We start from the raw sequence: 21,980 nt of genomic DNA, 5'->3' as shown, positions 1-21,980 counted from the left end.
GCCACAATACAATTATTATTAAGGCTTAATACCAAAATAAGTGTCCAAACTATACTATTTTTCTAAAATAGGTACCTAAATTATTTTTTGACTCATCCAACTGTCTAACGTTACAAACGTTATCCATTTAGGTGAACGGGATCGTAAACGGTGTTAATTTTCCCCTTAAGTGACACGTGTCACACATTGATAAATTTAAATTTTTTTATTTATATATATAAAAGAAAACACAAATTTTAAAATAAACCTAAAACTTTGAAAGGTTTCATTTCAACCCCTAAAACTACGCCGGCTCCCCTTTCCCGACGACCAAAATCCCTATGAAATCGTGACCGATCGAAGGTCGATCGACGTTTTATACTGTGTGAACTATAAGTTGAAAATCGTGATCTCACTCGATTCTAACGGCTAATTGATTACAAATACGACATCATATGATTAGGAGGATAACATAGGTTACATCGACGACGGTTTTTGTGACTGGAAAGGACGATGACAACAAATTAAGGTTAGGATTTTAGGAACATGGGGCTATTTTATAATTTTAAAAAAAATTAGATTTTTTATAAATATAATAATATTTTTAATATTTTTAAAAAATATATATTTTAATTTCACCAGACTATGACACATGTTACTTAACAGTGAATATTAATATCGTTGACGACTCGAACACCTAAACAGGTAACGTGAAGCACCTAGATAAGTCAAAAAATAATTTAGACACCTATTTAAAAAAAACAGTATAATTTAACACCTTATTTTGGTATTAACCTATTATTAGTTCGCAATATATTTTAGGATAAATCCACCATAAAATAAAGGACCACCACACGCAGAACTACCAATGATGTTCACATCATGATCCTGTAATTGCCGCTTACAGCTCATTCTGGGTTTGATTAGCACCAACTCTTGTTATTTCCCCCCCACAAAAACATTAACTGTTTTCCAGAGTTTGTTCTTGATTCGACAAAAACAAGAGGCTTCAATCGAAATATAGACATAAAATGCCAGCACCAGCAACAAAATACATATCCATAAAACCTGAACTGCAGCACTCGAAACCCGCAATGTTTCCGTCTCTCATAATCAAAGCAGAACGTGCGGCTTTAGTTTATTACTGCTTGCTCATTTACGTATATATATGGGTGTGCCTTTCCATGATTCCTCTTCCTCTTAGACCGTGTAAGCTTGCTGGATCGTGTCGATGTCGAGGTTTTTCAATCTAACCACCGATTCGACGTGACCTTTCAGCGTGTGCAGCTCTCTCCAACCTGGAAATCATACAAAATAAGTTCGAGATATTAGTGCATCTAACTTGTCTCGAAATAGAATACTTCATGCATGTGGGGTAGTAGCTGAGCTAAGAAATCGATGAACATCTTGGTATAAGTTCGTTTACCTAGCGATTCAGCCCTCCTCTTGGCCTCTTCAGCCATTTGACTGAGCTCCGTGAAATGGGTCCGCTCGGTGAACATCTTGGTATCGGGTGCCTGCAAACCATGCAACGTCCTCTGAGCATGAGCCCATTGAAGCTCGCGTTGTTCTTTTCCGAAATCCTTTTGCCTTGTGAATGCGATCTACATAAAAGGAACGAAACCCATTATTAGCACACACAAGATGACAATGAGGGGAGAAAGGCAAACATTTAACACTTCAGTGGGAAGAAAGCATACCCTCTGCTCGATAACAGATCCCAGGCTCGGCCACTCAAAGCATAGCGAATGAAGAACTTGATCAAATCGAGCGGGAAATAGAAGACCAGGTTGAGAGCCATATCACACAATAAGAGTAGCATCTGTATATATAATCAAACGAATGATCATTTTCCCGCTACTTAGCAGGAGGATCGGTTCAAATAGACATAAGAAACGACTCACCACTGAGCCACCACAAAAGCTACCACTAGTAGTAAACCCGGACGCTCAACAAAGACCAGCTTCTAGATCGTGTTACAAATATTAGGGCCTGATTATAATGCTCACTTGCAATACACAGCCGAAGCAAGTTTTCTATAGTCGTCATGAGCTGTTTCTCGAGAGTCGACACACCAAATATGCGCTGGCAAGTTAAAACAATTCGATCAACTCTTTAATTCATTGAAAGATCATGACCAATGCTAATATACACAATGGTTCTACAATCAACCAAACATATAGTTCAAACAAAAAGCAAATCCTCTAAAACTAAGGCAGATCCTCATACCGGGAAAAGTCCGTTTTGTATGCAGCCAAAAGAATATAACTGTCATCACTGCCAGTAACCCCCGAGAACAATTCCAGTAGTAAAAATTTCCGCCAATTTCCAGCTGTCGGTAGAGGTGATGGTTTGACCCTGTCCTTAGATATAGTCATAATGGTACCTGAAATTTGATGAAACTAGTTGGTTTATAAGAAGAGTCGTGTAAAGCTGACAATATAGTACGATATATAGAGAGAGTGACGCATCATCACAACAATCGACACTAAGGTTTCCGAATGCTAGCGGAAACATTGCATGCTATAAACAGTGCAACTTAAGATGGGTATAAATGAACTAGAGGCAACATATACACTAAGGTTTAGACATAGAATGGGCATAAACGAATTAGATGAAACTAAAAATCGTTTTCAGGCGGAAGATGAAAATTTATTTATCATTTTATTAAGTTTTTGACTTGTTTAGTATTCTAGCATGTAACACTAAAGTCTTCCAAGTGGTTTATAAAAACGATTTTCAAACGAATTGAAAAAAAATAAAACCAAAGAAATTCTTCAAGGTTTAGCAGCACTCGGTACACAAAAGAGACGAAATAAGTCAGGGCGAGAATGAGAGAACAGACCATCATTGAGGATTGCAATGATTAGCACCATGAATGGCGGAAAGTCAAATTTCCAGATGAGCCAAGCATGAATCCCAACTGTGACATCAGCAGGCAAAGTAAATTTGGACTTTAATAATACTTGTCCGGACACCGTTAGCAGAGGAAATGAGAGATGAGATGGAAAAATTAGGGGGGGGGGAGCTCCCACTTACCACGATACGGATTGTGATAGAAACTGCATAAATCTGCCAGGAAAAAGACAAAAGAATAAGCACACTCTCGAGTAACCATTCTGCCGATTAAGGACTCGCGTGCATGAAAAAGATATGATATCACTGCCAAGATCACCAAGGCGACAATGCCATTTGTGATATCGGAGGAAATTCTACATAGATCAGGGTCGGTGATAAGATAACTTACAGTGTATTTTTCATCCTTTGGAAAATGGCACGACTGGTCAAGACAGCACTGATGATGACACTAAGTCCAGTTCAGTGAGGACGATGTCCGAAGCACTACGTGCTGCATCAGTTGCATCAGCAACAGCTATCCCGATGTCAGCCTTCTTAAGGGCAGGAGCATCATTAACTCCATCACCAGTCATGCCACAGATTGTTTCCTGGCTTGCAAGCGCTTCACTATTTCATATTTGTTCTGCACCAACACAAATTAGGGGAAACCAAAGAACAAACGTAGCGAACATAGGGAAGAATTCAAGAAAACATCAAATCTGACAATAAAATACCAGGGAAAACACCAGCAAAGCCATCAGCTTTTTCTATTAGTTCATCACAGGCAGAGCAGCTATAGATTCATCCTTGTCCTGTCCCAACAAAGCAGATGGATACATGTTCGTTCCCATGCCCAAACGGCGACCAGTCTCCTTTCCTATAGCCAATTGGTCTCCTGGAGGAAGTAGCAAGGCTCAGCAACATTGAGTAGGAAGAAATTCAAGATATCTCACAAGGAGGGTCCAAAAAGTTTGATACAGAATATATAATCCCAACAGTAGGATGATAAGCTGATAACATACGTGACAACTATAAAATTAAGATAAATATCACGTCCAAGAGATTAATTCTTCATTGCAAAAATCAAGCACATTCCGGCATTACAATACATGGAAATGCTACATCAGTTTTAGAAACTGGAAAGCAGTTTCTCAACTAAATAGGCAATAACCACATCCGAAGGTCAAGCTTGTGCTTAACTGCAATAAGAAACCCACCTGTAATCATTTTGACGTTTACTCCAAGGTTTAAAGCCCTCCTAATTGTCTCCGCACTGTCGTGCCGAGGGGGATCAAAGAGAGGCATCAGACCAATGAACTGCCATGGGCCACCAGAACTCTCCTTCCTTCCATCAGGAACCTCCTGCAGAATGACAAATATGCCATGCTTTGATTAGTTCTAATTTGATCATAAAACTGAGAGGCAGAATCTTAGCAGTAGAAACATAATGCTACTATCAAAATTACCTGGTATGCCACTGCAAGAGTCGTAAACCTCGCTCTGCAAACTTATCATGACTGCATGAACTCTTTGCTCGATATCCGACTTATTATGTGCAATTTAGGATCTACAAGCATTTTAGAAGGCAAGGATTAGGATGCTATAGAAATACATATGTATATAGGCAACTGGAATAAAGGTGTTAAGACAAGCTACCTGCTCAGGTGCACCTTACCGACTCTGCATTTTACCAAGCTGTTCTCTTATCAGTAGGATTGAAAGGAAGGAGTGTACTTCTCGAATTCCTGCTCGTGCCTGTCAAACCCAAAAAAGATCAAAAGGAAAGTGCAGGAAATATTCAGGAAAAATTAGTAACAACCAAAGGTCAGCTCAAAAACCGACAATGGATTGGACCAAATACCTCCTTCGGATCAGCCAGCATCCCAACTATTGCAGAATCTATTGCATCTTGGTTCTCTGTTCTAGATGCTCGAGCTGCCATTAGAACCACAGTGTCTGGATCTACTCCTTGGCAAGACCTGATACATTATTCAGACACAATTGTAAAGAAAAAAAAACACCTTCCCAAGGTGGTTCAAGCTGTAAACCAATAGGTAAAATTATCCAGCAGACCTCAATGAGATTCTTGTCGACTGTAAGTTTGTTCAGCGTCAGCGTCCCGGTCTTGTCACTGCAAAGAACATCCATGCCTGCCTCTCCTCAATTGCTGTCATTCTCTTTGTGATAGCTCCCTGTAGCATTATAAACAAACCTTTAATGCAAACAAATATCTTGAACTGAGGCCAATTGAAAATTTTCAAATGAATCCAACAGACCTGCTGTGATAGCCTATGAGAACCAATAGCCATAGTAACTGATAAAACTGTAGGCATGGCAATTGGGATTCCACCATGAGAAGAACAGAAGATTGTCGATTCCAGACGATACTTCCGGTGTTTGATTGGATACATGACAACATCTCTATTATCATCCCCACTGCAATAGAACATATGCAGAAATTCCCTATCGCCGTCAAGACCTTAAATATGTGAAAGAAAGAATTAATACATATAGTCAAAAGCACAAAGTTCAAAGATAGTAAACAAAAAATGACGATGAATTATACTTACCTTCTGAAATGACCAACTTGGTTAGTGGTATCAACGAGGTGAGCAGCCTTCCCAAAGAAAGTATGAACACCAGTGGCAATAACCACTGCTTTCGATCTCTCCCTGTTTGCAAGTAGAACCGGAGTAAACACCATCACTGGGTCCTTTCGTTACAGGGAGGGACTCCCAGTTAGTGCAGATAAACACAAAAAAATAGAAACAATTAGGTTTGTAGAAATCAATATGAACAAGTAAACCAGCACAGGTCATACAAGACCAACCTGATCAATTTTAAGAGGATCACCCTCGAGTAATCGGCATCAGCAGTAATAATATCACCTAGTTTGATACTTATATGTCTCCAGGCACCAGAACAGCGGCATCCTGCTCGTTCCACCTTCCATCTCGAAGAACCTTTAATTAAAGACTTCATTAACGATTAACAATGAACACAAAATACTAAAAGAAATCGTATCGTACAAATCATAAACAGAAACACGAACAATACCTTTGCTTTAGGAGCAAGACGAGCCTGAGAGCAGCTGCTGCATTACATGTTTTCCTCGATAAAACTGATGGTGGAGTTGATGATAAGAGTAATGATACCAACAAGTCCTGCCAATCAGGCGGCTTCCCCTGCAAAAGATAGAAGATAAAATTCGTGGGAAAAAAGTCTAAAAAGACAGATTTCCCAATGAATTTTGATAAAATAACCCATAAATCCATTAAAAAGGAAGAACTCACTCCTCCATTGCTAGAGCAATGGCCATGATAGCAGCAGCTTCATAACCCATGAGAGAGGATTCCACTAAACCCCAAAACTTCAAGAATTTGCTCTCCTGAACAATAACAACAAAATGGATAAATTTAGAAAGTAAATGAAACCTGGATCAAATTTGAGAAAAACAGGGAACTTTGAATTCTCAAGACAAAAAAAAGACTACTTTCTTCTCCTCAAGCTTGTGTGTCCAAAAATTGTCAGCCTTTCCTCAGCAGCCTCAGTAGTAAGACCTTCTTTGCTACATCTCAGATTCTCAAAAACTTCTTCAATGGGTATATTTTCCTGCTCAAAACACAAATCAAACGAAACATAACGTAGTTCACAGACAAAATGCTTCAGCGTTATCTCAGATCTGTTTACCAAATCCACGGTTTCTTTCAACAGCCTCCAAGACTTCATTTTTGTCCCCATCTTTTCTCCCTCCAAGCTCAAAACACCCACCAAGAGAACTTCACGTTGCTGGAAAATGAAAAACAGGAAATATCCATTACAGAACTACCAAAAAAACATAACAAACAAAACTAGAAGAAAAAAAACCCTGAACAAGCAAATGAAACAAGTTATACCAGTTTCAAGACTTGAACTTTAGTTTATAGTTCAGGAACCCAAAATGAGAACCCCAACAACTTCAAATCTACCACCAAAAGAATAAGATAAACCGCTAAATAGTAGTAGTGTTGGAATTGATATATATGTCTAGTAACAGTCATTTCTAAACTTGTTTGCTGTTTCTTTTTCATTTTTTTACCTAATTTTGTAAAAAAAAAATTGTTTCCAGAAACCCCATGCTCCCCCGCTTCTCAAAGACTGTACCTGTGGTTGAAGAGATGTTTGTACCTTTGGGGTGAATTTTTAAGCTTCTCAAGGGATTAGTTGGGAATTTCAAGGCATCTGCATTTATTACTTCCTTTAGGTTTTTTTCTTTCTTCTTCTTCCGTTTGGCTTTTTACGAATACGAAAGTTAATACCAACCAGCAATGCCCATACATTATGTTGCATAATAAAAAGATGCACATGCACAAAGTATACAGCGGTCCACCAGATAAAACCGGGCGTTTATTTCGTGTAATTTAATTTTTAGGTAAACTACACAATTAGCCAACTAAATTTTAGTTTACGTATTCTTTTTGAACATAAACTTTAACATTAAAATATTAAAAAAATGAAAATGAGATCAAATTAAAAAAATATAAAAATATTTAAGATTGAATTTTTGTATCGCGACAATTTTATCGGGTTATTATCGTAATTTTTTAACATGAATTTTTATTTTCTAATTTCGAAAATTTATTTTCATTTTTTCCTCGAATATTTTGGTGCTTGTAGCCTACTTTTTTTTGTTGATTTCTTTATCCTGTAGATATCGGGGGGAAAAAGGCATGCTTTGATGAAGTGGAAAGTCATACTTTGTGGCGTGAGATAATTATTTTAACTTCATGTGTTTGTTGTTTTTAAAAAGGGCATGGAATTGGTAGAGAAGTGACACGGATTGAATTCTACACGTCCATTTTTGTTATTGATCCTTATACTATATCTAAATTATAGATTTAGTCCATACACTTTGATTTGATTCATTTAGTTTTGATATTTTTAAAATTTTAAAACTACAGTCGCAAGCTATTGATACAATCATACGATTGACTTACAGATCTTGAAATCTCAACATAACCTAATTATAATTTACATAAAATATATGGACTAACAATAAAATTTAACTTAATATTTCCACAGTCACTATTGGCTTTAAAGATTTTACGTACTTTTATTATCATATTAAAGAAATTAAAAAGATTCATTGTTTTCCACGTAACCATCAACTTATAAATAAGGAAAGAGATTTTGTTTGATTTCCGAACCACGTAATAAATGAGACACTCATATAACGTTTGATAAAAAATATAATCTTTACTTCACATTTATAAAATTTAAAAAAAAATATTACGAACCCAAACTACCTTAATGATTAAAATAAGAGTTGTTATAATGTTTCTTAAAGAGTAATTTTATATAACTAAATAGTATAAAGACATTTTAAGTTTAAGTTATTTTAATATTATTAACCCTAGTCACTCGCCATTTTCTTAACTGTTCTCTCTTTTTTTTTCATTTTCTCCCTTTGAGTTTTTTTTATAGATCTGATCAATTTTTTTTTTTTGATTTTCTTTAGTCGGTGACGGCACCGACTTTGATGTTGATTGATCGTCGGTCTTTTCTCTCATTGTTCTTTCTTTTGTTTTCTAATAAGAATAATTATGCATGTGTTGCACGTTTATCTCTACATTTGTGACATGTTTATCTATGTATTTGTGGTACGTTTTTTTTTTATTTTTTTATCTGTTGTTTTTCCGTTCTTTATTTATGATTTCCCTAGGGTTGAATTTGACATGCCACGACTAATCAAGATGGTGCTTATTCGAAATCTTGTGATCTTTCCTGCTATGGACCTTTGGATTGAATTTGAATGTGAGATTTTGCATTTGTTGATAGTTTCTCACAACGCTCGACACTAATATACAATTCTCGGTGATCTTTCAATAGTTTAATTCTCTTTTGTGGTCCGTTTGACGATGCAATCAGATTTATTTGTATCTATTTAAAATCATAAAGCCTTTTGGTGAGCATTGAGTGAACTATTATTTCACTTCAATCAAGCTCGAATTTTAGGCTTCAATCGAGCTTCTAAATTTTTTTTAGTTCAAGCCTTTTGAGTTCAAGTTTCAATATTATATTTCGAGTTTGAGTTGAATTTGATAATTTTTAGCTTGTGAGTTTGAGTCGAGTTGAGCTTACTTTTAAAGTTTTCAAGTTCGAGTCGAGCTCAGCAATACTCGAGTTCGACTTGGCTCGTTTAACAAACGACGTTGTTTGGTTTAATTTTTTTTTTTAAAAAAACAAAATTTCTGGTTTTTTCTGATTTTCAGCCGGTCCGGTTCAACGGTTCTAGTCGATTCACTAATAACGGTTTAACCGATTTAGATTAAACCGACTAACACACGGTTCCCGGTTAAATCGATTGAACCGACCGGTCTCAAAACAATGTGTGTAGCCTTTTCATTGCATGTAGAAGTGAGCAAAGAGTGTGGCCCACGACCCATGTGGCACATGTCATATTGATTGGACATCAGTGTTAACTGCGCTCGTTTTCTTTAGTCACACTAACCCACTTTCATTTTTTTTTGTCAATAAAGGAAACAAAAAGTGAACCCTTTTGAAAACGTACAAAGCCGTACCCCTCAGTCACACCTCATTATATTCCCTTTTTACCTTTTCATAGTGAAAACGCCAACAATAACCGCACAATTACAATTTGGTTAAATACGTAAGACCACTAAATTACTTAAATCATTAGTTTAGCCATTGAAACTTTTAAAATTATAAAATAGTTATAATGTTTATATATTATTACAAAACAATCACCATGAAATACAATAATTGTACAACTTTTTTTTTATAAATTTAATGATTATTTAATAATTTGATATAGTTTATTGATCATTTTATAATTAATCAAAATGATCATTTGAGCATAATTTACTAACCATATTATACCTTCCCCTTAAATGTTTTAGCAAATATAATAAAATTAATAATATTATTTATCAATCGGTTTAAAAAGGATGATACATTAGATCTTTTAAACTAATGATCGAACTTAACATTTTCATTGAATTATTTAAAGAGTCTAACTAAACATGAAATCATATTGTAAAAGTTAGGTTAAAACTTATATAAGGCAAGATAAGACGACATACTATTAAAATTCACTGTCATTAATAGTCTCTAGAATAAGTGGTAAAAGTCATCATTTCACACGTCTTATTACCCTTAAATTATGAGTTTAATACTCATTAGGAGTAAATTTCTCTTTCCCCTCAATAGTAATTGTTAAAAAAAACACTCTTAATATTGATTTAAACAATCATTTGATCCTCGATTTCTTTTGAAATATTTTAATTTTTAACATCTAATTTTGGGTTAAAATAATATTTGGTTAATTAAATTCATTAAATGATTATCAATCAATCAATTTATTCACTATGATGGTTCACGCAGATTATAATTAATATGATATTTTCACGTGTAATATAATGAACGTCATATCAGTAAGAATTATTTATCATTTTTAAATTATTTTTATTTTAATTAATAATTTAAAAAAATAATAAACATTTTTTTACCGAACGCTAGACTAACATAAAAATACCACACCAACATCATGTGGTGATTTTATAATGTAATATTTGTTTAGAATCTTATTAACTCTTGACAAGATATTTTCTACAAAAATAGCTACACGATCCAAGACCTTTAAAATAATATTCCACTTTATCATTAATCCCACTAAATAGATTCATATTAAATAGTAGTTTATTAATGATTTTATTCATTGAAACACCATTTTGATTTAAGACGGAAAAAAAAATAAATCCCATCATTATCCTTGCATTGCCGATTGTTCGAGGTAGGGGTGTATTCGGTTCGGACTCTTGACAAGATATTTTCTACAAAAATAGCTACGATCCAAGACCTTTAAATAAAATAATATTCCACTTATCATTATCCCACTAAATAGATTCATATTAAATAGTAGTTTATTAATGATTTTATTCATTGAAACACCATTTTGATTTAAGACGGAAAAAAAAATAAATCCCATCATTAATCAGCATTGCCGATTGTTCGAGGTAGGGGTGTATTCGGTTCGGTTCGGTTTAGTTTTTTACCAAAAATTAAATCGAACCGAAATAAACGGATTTTCAATATTTAAAACCGAAATCGAATAGTTAAAAAATCGAAAAAACCGAAAACTGGTTTTTTTGTTCGGTCGGTTTTTTAATGGTTGGGTTTTTCGGTTCGGTTTGGTTTTTTTCGGTTTTTCAAATAAAAAAATCACTTGAAATATAATTTTTTTACAAAAATTACTTATTTCGGTTCAATATGGAACAAATGGGTTCCATATAGAAAACCCGAACCGAACCGAATCAAAAAATGAAACCTTTAAACCAACCGTTTAAAACCAAACCGAACTGAACCGTTTTAACTCGATTCGTGTCGATTTTTCAATTTTCTCAGTTTCGTTTGCTCAGCCCTAATTCGAGGGAAGGTGACATGAAACAGAAGACAGCTCGATTAGATCAGATTCAGTTTGCCTTCGTAGCTGGCTCCAATTGCATGGACCCTTGTCTTTCTTCTCTTTTCAAGTTTGTTCCATAAAAGATCACGTTACATTGTAGTTTCAAAAATAATTAAATTTGAACCTTAAAAAATATCTATAATATATATATAAAATGGATATAAATACAGTATTTAGTTAAAATACTTATTGTTTTTATTAAATCGATTTAATCAATCAGAAACTCTAAAGAGAAAATAATATTATTTACCACTGAAATCTATCGATGAATTTCTATCTACAAAGTAGAACCCTAATTTAGTCAAAAATTAAATCTATTATTCTTCTTGAAAATAAAACGGGCCGTTAAAAACCCCTTCCGAACCACACATGGTGTGGACCTACAAGGAGAAAAAAAGTACTCAACTACAATTAAATTCACTGGATGTTCAAACAATAGAAGAAATTATTTCGGATAAATCGAGTAAAAAAATAAAGTATTTTGTAGTTACAGAGGCCAGCCAACCAATTCGTGGACAACCATAATAAGTGAATCTGAAATATATATGAGCTGTGGTTGTTATTATCCGAAACTTTTTCAAAGCACTTGGATGTATGGGTGGATGGCTGCTTTCAATAGAAAGAAAGAGCAAAATAAGCACCCAATCTCTTCGTACAAAAAGCAAATCCCCAATAATTGGATGCAATGCTACTTGGCAATATTATTGTGAAAAGTCAAATTATTGCTGTGCACTTTCAAATAAAACCATATATATATTATTCATTTACACAATATAAAAATAAAAAAGTTGTATTTATTGAAGTGTTTATATTATATACAGTGTAGGATCAAAATAAAATTGTAAAGTTTATTCATTATTTTAACTTTTCGTAGAGAGTGAGGTAGATTATGCAGTTCTTACATATTTATAGAATAATGATTTCATACATGAATTCTGATGTTATTTTTCATCGGAAGTATATAATTAATTTTAAACTTTTTTATATAAAAATACAGCTAATTTTAAATAATTGAAGTACTAAGATTGTAATTATTTGGAAAAATAACGATATATAAAATAAAATAAATAAATTATATCAATTAAAGTATAAATCCTATAATTAAGATAGGGACCACATTGAGAATTCGACCGAACTTTTTGTTTCGTTCTAGTATTTTTTATGGAAACCTCGGCGGTCCAAATTTAGACATAGAAACATGGAAGAGAGCATATTTTGGGTTATACATCCGAGAGTAGCTCATTTTAGGATCCATCGCATCGCACGTCTGATTTTTTAAGATAAGTTTTCTAACATATATTTCTGTATACACAATAATTTGAACTTGAGATTTTGCTCGAGTTATATAAAGTTGCTTATCGCTCTTGAACCAACCCTGTTGGTTTTTTAAGAGACTTTGATATCGCTTGAACCATTATTAAGGACTTTGAACTAATCTAAACCAGCCAAGTTTAATCATGCTAATGAGAGATCAATAGAATAATTGGCATGATGATTAAAGCTTCAGATCACAATGTAGTAACAAAAGAAATTTGTTTACTTCTCATCTGTATTCAACTGATTTATTTCGATGACTATAATGTTGTTAACAATACAAACAGTACTGATGTAATTTGAGGTCATAATTTCATTTATTTTATTAAAAGTGAAAGAGAGAAAATAATCAATTTAATTTTGTTTTGAATGATTATTTAGAAAATAATTTCTTTTAAAAAATTGGAAAATAGGGTTTATTATTTTATTTTTCTATTAAGATAGGTAATTATGAAGTAATATCTGTTCTAACTACTCAATCATTAACAATGAACGCTCAATCACCCTACTGTAGCTGCTAGTGCTCAAACCAGTGACATTTAGGAATATAATGAATCCTTTAACCACTAAGGTAAGTTGGTTCGTGCGGTTTTATTTTGAATGGATATTTTGAATACTTTACCCATCATTCATGCAACTCGTATCTCTAGAACAAATCGCGACCACATATGCACAGATAAATCCTGCTTGACCCTGGTTGAATGATAAGCTTTGCTTGACCACTACAAATCCGAATAAGTGTAGGGGAGGGATATATTTCTAACACAAAGCATCAAATCCATTGTCACACCTGGCCTGGGCACTTTTATTTTACAAGCAGAATCATTGCATACAGTTTAATGGGAAAACGACACTTGAACAGAACACTCTGATAACAAGAATCAGTTTCTTGGTTTTATTTAACGAAAACATGCGAGGTTCTTAGAATTATTTTTTCCAAATGAAATACTAACAAAGAAGACCGACCTTAGATATGATCCCCATGGTCGAGCTGAAGTTTCGACCGGAATCTTTCGACGGGAAATAAAGCCGGGAGAGAGAATCGTCTATCTCACGATGAACCTGAGTTCGGCCATGATTCATCGGAATTTTCTCTTCAGCCAAAAATGTATCCAGCATCTTAAAATAGACCTGCAAAACGTACTTAAAGGTTCAAGGATCATTCAACTCTTCCTTAAAGGATCAGTCGTCATTTTGAGTAGATACTCGATGCACTCGGTATAAATCAAATTAAACAAGCAGGTAACCCAAATTTCATGTAAAAATTGAAGTCAAGTATATTGGGGATAGAACGTTCATCTCTGCTAATAGGACTCACGTATCTACTCACATGCTAAAAACCTAACCAAATTCAAACACGGATCAAACAGATACACATGAGAGGTTTTTTTTAATCTAGTTATTCAATTACTTAATTTTTCAGTTTGTAGAGTTTAGATCTCTTCATGACACTACTGTATAGATGATTGATTCCCAGCAGGTCACTTCATATATCATCAACTATTGTAGATCTCAAACAAGTACATTTAGGGAAGAATCACTCATTATGCAGCACTATTACGAGAAACCATAAGAATTCTCTCCGAAAATTGTATCAATGAAATAGGCAATTTCGGATAAGGACTGATTTGTGCTGACATGATTATAAGACGAAGTCAACTTAGCATCATTGAGAGAGGAGAAACAAACCTGCATGTCCCCAAGTGACTTGCTACAGATTGGGCAGGTGTAGTGCATACAAGTATAGTCCTAGAAACAACATGATAAGCCGATAAATTTGGCTGCATTTAGGTGAAAGTTGCGGGGAGAAAGAGAGAACATCAGACTCGAGTACCTGAAACAAGCTGAGTGCATCATATGTCCACATGGAAGTGCTTTTACTGGAGCTGTAGAGCTGAAGAAGTCTTCATGGCAAATAGGACAGTTGTCCTCAAAAGATTTTTCTCTCTGCATGTGTGCACTGACAGAGATCGTGACATGCAGGCATTGCAATTCATGCAATGAAAGTAGTCCACACCCAATCCCTTCCCCACTCGGCAGAGGTTACAGTAGGGCAGTGATAAATTTGCCTGTTGAAAATTTTCCATGTTAAACCATTCATAATGTAGATTGAAGGAGTTAACAACCTTCTATATTACCAGATAGTGTTCACAATAGCTTTAAACTTGGACTAGATTAATGTTATGTTTGGAAACATATTTGAAATTTTGGATTTGGATTTCAATTGTTATATAAATGAGAATGAAATCAGAATCCATACATTATGCAATGAAGGTTGAAGAGAACGAGAGTTTAATTGCACGAAGTAAGGTGTCCAGAAATGTCCAAAATCAATCTTCAACATAGTAAAGAAATTATATCCAAACAATTAGAAAAAAAATACATCACCTTTCATCATCGAATAACTTGCAGATTTTGCAATAATATTTTCCCATTGATAGATTATGGCAGGAAACCGTAGAGCATGTTAATGCAATTGGCTGAATTACCAAGCATTTCATGCACATCATTTTTGTGACAGATTTTCTGCATATTTGTTGGGAAAAGCAGGAAAATGTGAGGAAGAGGAACTCTTAAAGGGTAAAGCAAAATTTTATGTGAAGAGTTATGACCTATCCAATTTATGATCAGCCACCTCATTATGGCAATGAATGCACGTATGAAGCTGGTTGCAACACGGGTTAAAAAGTTTACAGTTCCTCTTGTAGTGTTTACAACCAAAAGCTAGTTCCAGTGGGTCTCGATAAGATGGATGCTGACCTGGAATTCCTTCTCCATTACTTGATTTGTTTACTTCCAGATTGGACATCTGTTGCTTAAGAATCCAACGACTGTACCAGGGTAAACTAGCATCAAAATTCTATGAAGATATAGAAAACATGTAAGCAATATAAAATAATTAATACATAAGACTAATAAAACCTCAGGTGTTAATTATATTCTGTAGCAGCAAATTGTCTCATTTGAGACGTGTATTAGCGACTACCTATTGGTTCTGTAGATAGGATTTTCTGCCTACCAAGCCAATTATAAACATGTGCAATAAGTGTTCAGTGTTTAGATGATCCTAAAAGCAGCCTACAAGGGCCTCAAATATTCTCCTAAAGTTTAAAAGATATCATTTTACACAAAAGAAATTCTTATTACCTACCTCATTAGCAAGTTTTGCATCACATATGATTTCCTTTTAGGATCTAAGGATGTGTCAGAGAACACCCTTCTTATGGCAGCCTCTAGATCTTCTTGACTCATAGTATCTAGTTCTTGCATTTCCCAGTATTCCGATCACTTGAAACTTTTGATCTGGTTCATTAGTCCTGCCCATCAGATCAGCTGCTTCATTGCATTGCTTGTCACTGTTCTTACTCAGCAGTCCTGAACATTCAGAACAGTTTCCATCACCTTTACACGCCCTTACTTTATCATCTGTCGGACAATCCTAACAGCTCAATCTCAGCACCATTCGAATTAGTTCTTAAGAAACTATTACAATAGCTTCTCTTTTGTCAAGGACTTCTGGAAAATGTTGATATAATCTCCAATGGATCTGCACTCCATGAAGGAACAGTTGTCTTCTCTGTTTCCTTGGCTATTTTATGTCCTTCCCACCATTCTCCTAACCATTCATCAAACATTGTATTTCTGGTGGCATTGTGCCATAAGGACATAACAGTTTGCTGCTCATCTGGAGACAAAGATGCCATAAGCCAGGGTATCATATCTTCTAATATTTCTGCTCCTGTTCTTCCAAGCATGCTTCCTATGATCCTTTCTTGCTCCTTGAGGGTGAAGCATTCTCCAAATAAGGGCCAAAGTTCAACTTCTTCACGGTACACATGATCAGAGAGTAACTTATGCATAGATTTGCATGCATCTTGGATACATACACAGCTTCTGGCGCTTTACCACCCAGTCCAGTGTCATTGGTTCACCAATAGAATATCCTGCAGTTCATATATCTCATCCAAAATGAGGGATATTTTGCTGAAGTTTTCAGCTTCTATTTTATGGTCCAGCGAGTAAGAGTGGCTAATGTTTCTGTTTTTCCCTTTGCTTCCAAAGCTGGAAAAGCTACCTCATCCTCTGCATCAGTGTGGATCTGATATAAGAAGTGTATCAAATGGAAACGTTGGTGGAACTCAGGGAGAAACCCGGCATTTTCAGCCAGCATAGCTGAACCAAGGACAAGGTAATCTAAATCTTCTTTAAAGCCTTATGAAAGAAGAAAATCAAATCCATCGGTACCGGTTCACCACATCACAATCAACACAACTCTTCTTAACAGAAAAGTCTGAAGAAGAATATAAACCCTTTGTCATTTTGGGGAAAAATATATGCAGATTGATTGCACTGCAGTATGATGTCTCAAAGTGCTTAATGCCATGGGAGCTGGCTGGAGAAAAAGGGAAATTCTTCTTCCCTTTGTTAACAAAGACTGGTTTAATTAGCTTAGATTTAGATCCTTCACCAAGAGACATATCAAAATAAAGGAACAAGATTCATCCTCCTCAATTGACACAGGAAAAAAAGAGCATCTGTAGCTGAACAATTTCTCCAAGTCCCTCTTAAAATTTTCAACTGAGATTTTTCCGAATAACCTCTATGGAACCACTCCAATAAAAGGGACACAAAAGATTTATTGGTCAGAGAATTTCCCTGCTTTATAATCTGCAGGATGGACCTAGATTCATCCTCAGATAAATGAGCAGCAAACCAGGTGATCACACATTTTAGCAATCCAAGCGGCACCACCTGGAGACTTAAGTACAGAAGCTGCTGTTGCATTTCTTTACTGCAGTTCATGCTAATGACAGAGAATACCTGAAAGAAACTGGCGAAGTGTCAAAGGAAAATGTAGCAAACGTTTTTAATAATTGGTTAATAGCATTCATCCGGACAAAACTTCAGTGAGTTATTATTGGACATGTAATAGGTTTGTAATTACAAAGAAAAAAAGTCATATCATGACTGAAAATCGAAGCTTCAGTAGAGCCCATCTTATCCTACTTTCCTGTATAAGAATGGCAAAAAAAAAAAATTTTATACCTCATTTTCTTGTAAACTAAACTTTTTGTCAATGTTCATCACCAAGGACTCTAGTTTCTGGCACAGCTCCCCCACAAACTCATTTTCCGGTATCCTCTTTTGATTATTGCCATGCAGCAAATACAGTAAATGTTCAATATGACTCAAGATATAGAGATCTTGGGTGGGTAGAGACAGCTGAATGTTGGAAAACATCTACCAAGACAGGGTAAAAGAGCTTCTCCAAGGCATTGCTGCAAATAAGAAACAACTTCCGAAAGTCTGGACATGAATCATGATCATAAAGAAATAATAGCGTAAGGAATGACGATAGAGGTATTTACTAGCACAGACAAAAATATTTAAAGTAGAAATTATTCAAATAAATTTTAATTAGTCTACAAAAATGTTTCAGAAAACATATTTACCTGTACAAGATTAAGACATCAGCAAGGAATTTCAGTCGGAGTATAGGAAAATCAAGATTTTGAAAGCAGCTTGATTTTTATTTGATACAGCTCTGTTAGAATTTCTTTCAAATCTCTTTGAATGGTTCCTTGCCAGAGAAGAAGACAATCAATTGGATTATTCCCAATCTTTGTTTGGAAACAATGCGCTCTCATCCATCCAAGTGGTTTCTTAATCAAATGGAAATTGGATTTGCTTTTGATACAAATGGGTCCATCAAGTGATCCAACTCCTTTTGCAAGCTCAGTGTGAAAACTCGAAAACCTCCTGTTGTTTCTTATCTAGCCAGGATACTACCACCTTCAAAATTGTTAAATTTGTTACCCAGGAACATTAGTCAAATTCTGGTAAGAATATAACAAGGGATCTACCTCCTGCAATGACTTTTCCTCTGGTAAAACATTTTTTATAAATTTTTTAATTTCTTCTTGCTCTTCTGAAGGAAAAAAGGACCATCCATGGTAGAAATTCCTGCAGCAGAATTACAGGGATGCTACCAAGGAACTGCCACACCAGATAAGCTTGTTCTTCAAGAAAACTGTTTAACCAGCAGAGGGAAAACCTGAAGTACGCAGAAGATTGTAACAAATTGGTTAGTCAGGTATGTATTGACTGGCCCAACATAAGGAACAACTATATCAAAAAATTAATTGTTGTAACTGCTGCCATTAAACAAATAAACTATCCTTACTTTAATTTTTTGAATGTCATCATTAAAAAGTTTATTGTGCTAAAAATTGAAAGATAAACAACTGAAAAGGCAACACAGACATAAAAAGAGAAGTTTGCAGTTTATCTCTCGCTATTTTAGATATCTGTCAATTGCCTTAAAGACATAAATTAAACAAAAGGTCATTTAATCAATCAATAGATGCCATGGTTTTCCGGTCTAAAAATTGTTGATAACGTAGAAGTTGCTTATTCATAACATGGGGAGTTCCTCCTTTGTATGCTTGCTTTGATGAGGGCATCTAATTAAGGCCTTAGAGTAGAAAATACTGTTGTTCAGTTGATAGGTAACCGAAAAGAAAACAGATGTAATTTAGGGCATCAGAATTGTCCTCACTTGATGTAACTTGTTTTTACTTATTTATAGTTTGATGGACATGTGACATTTTTTAGAACAATTAGCGAAGTTATTAAACACCATAAGCATTTAGAGAATAATAAATTCCTTACAATCTCAAGGACACACACATAGAGGCATATAAACCTAATTATGAGTTATAAAATCTCCAGTTACTGTGTATATGATAACACTATCCAATTATATATCTCCTCTGAGAATGTTTTTGATGAATTTAAATGTAGCAATAGTAAAGTTCTCTGATCTAAAACAGTTTCACAGTATAGACATACAATGATACAATAGATAGGGTATATATATATAGTTTTATCAAAATAATTTGTGCTTCCAAATACCTCTTAGAAAATAACTTTTGTCCCCACCCAACACAAACAAATCCCAAATTCATGTAACGGGAAAAAGAAATGAAAACTGAAATAACTAATAACAAAATATAAGAGAGTTACCTGCTTTTCTTCTTTTAACATATGCTTGCAAATAGAAGATTGAGTGGTGCCAATGCAAAATACAAGATCTTGCAGTGATTTAGAGGTATTTTCACTTCCCTCCAATGCGTTTAAGCAATGGAAAACAGAATCAAAGTTTATACTTTCATGCTCCAGCGAGTATGTGCAAGCCACGTTTTTAACACGTGCATCCAGAGCTAGAAAGACAACCTGCCAACAAGTTTTGTTTATACTCGTGGAACTGTTGATGTCAATAGGAAAGTTAAACATACCTAAACACATACTATAATGGAGGTTAAAGTATCTAGGCAATACCTGTAAGTCAAAAATGTAATCTAGTATCTATTCTTAAAACAAGCTTATTAAATTTTTGTACATTTGATATTGGTGCAAACAAGTAAAATTGATAACTATTTTAAATGAAAAACCATCTAAATGCTAATCTGGACTTCTGAAATCTGACAAAACACGTGTGCTTAACGGAAGAAATTCTTTTGCTACCAATATCAAATTTACAAGGATCAAGTTACTCGTTATTCTATAGAATTAAATTGCATTTTAACTGATAGAACAGCTGTCTGAAACACTTTAACCACCCTATGTTGCAAAAGGAGCAGTTCTCTATTAACAACTTGATATCAGCCATTTCTCATTTCTTTAATTCTTCGACTTATAAAATCAAAAGCCACGTAACGTACCTACACTCTGATTAATTGATTAATTTATTAAGCTTATGAGTGAAACATATAATTATTTAGTGTGAAAAGTCAATTTATGTTTTGGTTACACTTACTGATTCTTTTTTTTTCAAAATTAATTTATTTCATACATAATCCTCGGTTAATTTCTTGGTCATCTTATATTCATAAAATTAGTTAACAAAATCAATAATAAAGATTTTAACTGAAATCCAAAGCCGGTTCTATTTGATTGTAGAGAAATGGTGGATGAAGTTTTCATAGATTTTAACTAAAGAGGACATAGGAACATCGTTTTCTAGGCAGCCAAACAGAAAAAAAATTGCAGACAGATCGGCTCACCTCATCTTCGGCAGCGCTGTGATATTTACAAACTAGCTTAAGAAACTCGAACCTTCTAAGCAGCAACCGCGAATTCACGCGAGTGTGAACCACTCTTCCCATCCTCAGCGGCGGCAACCGCCAGACGTCGGAGCTCAGCAAGCTCCGCGCGTATAGCCGTATGGAAGTAAAAAGGAGGAATATGGGAGCATCTTGGAGCCGCAAACCAGCCACCGCAGGAAGCGGCGACTGTCGCTCCTCCTCGTCCTCGTCCGGCGGGTCCGAGTGAGTCTGACCACCGCCCATCCACTGATAGACCACGGTCAAAAGTAGACAACATGAAGAAAAGAGAGCGGGAAGGGCTCTGCATTTGAGGAAGAGTTTGGATTTTAAGCTTGTTTGAGAACTCAGATTTCTGTTATGAATTGAACCATGGCAGTTTGAATTATTTTTTAATTATTATTTTTGTTTCAATGTTATACATTTGATATATCACCACGGGGCAGCGATGGGGATGTTTTACCAAATAACGTTAGCGAAACAACAAGCGCGCGCGGGGGATTTTCGTGGTTGAAATGATAACGGGGCGTGAAATCGGGTTTCTCATTCGGATCGGGTCCTGCCTAATAGATGTACAAGCATATATGATATTCTCAAATTCATAACTTTTTGTTATTTAATTTTATTATTTATAAATAAACATTTATTTTTTTCTTTTTTAATTCATAATATTTAATATTCCCTTAATATATTGCTTTATATTTTCAAAATGTGAATGTTTAATATTTTCAATTTTCAGAAACAAAAAAAAATTATTAGAAACTATAACAAAGTGTTATTTAATAAATTTATTATTTTATAATTTCAATTATTAAATTACAAAATTTAATTACAAAATTAATTATAAAATAAATTTAAAATATTAAAAAATATATATTTACTTTAAAAAAATTGTCCATGGAATAAAATGATCCCGGGAGAATCTTCGCGAATCTCCTGGTTAGATTGATTAAAAGTTTAAAAAACTCCGAAGTCGGATCCCGCTGAAGGGAAGGTGATATATACGCGGCAAAGGAGAGTGAAGGTTTGTTGAATATTTAAAATTTAAAAAGTGATTAATTAAAGTAAAATGCGGGGTCAGGGCGGGTTAAGTCCTAAACCATGCCGTCCGTACTTTGTCATCACGTGAGGGATCTCCCATTGAGTTTAGTTACTTAAATTAAGCTCTAATGTCGTTACTCGTGCGCGTGTGCAGCTTTGGCCGGGCACGTGTCATCCACATGCCTTCACGCTTCTTGCCTTTTTGGTCTGAATACTTTTTCGGGTAAACTACTCATTTG

At 34.8% G+C, this 21,980-nt stretch overlaps 2 pseudogenes; both read right to left on the bottom strand.

The window, feature by feature from the left end:
* Positions 1-873: 873 nt before the first annotated feature.
* LOC120181214 lies at positions 874-7,069 on the bottom strand (annotated as a pseudogene).
* Positions 7,070-13,674: 6,605 nt separating this feature from the next.
* LOC120181225 lies at positions 13,675-21,076 on the bottom strand (annotated as a pseudogene).
* Positions 21,077-21,980: the final 904 nt, after the last annotated feature.

Source organism: Hibiscus syriacus, unplaced genomic scaffold (genome assembly GCF_006381635.1).
Source record: "Hibiscus syriacus cultivar Baekdansim isolate YM2019G1 unplaced genomic scaffold, ASM638163v2 tig00112518_pilon, whole genome shotgun sequence".
Classification (NCBI taxonomy): domain Eukaryota; kingdom Viridiplantae; phylum Streptophyta; class Magnoliopsida; order Malvales; family Malvaceae; genus Hibiscus; species Hibiscus syriacus.
Note: the sequence above shows the minus strand (reverse complement) of the source record. Positions and strands in the feature narration are given on the sequence as shown.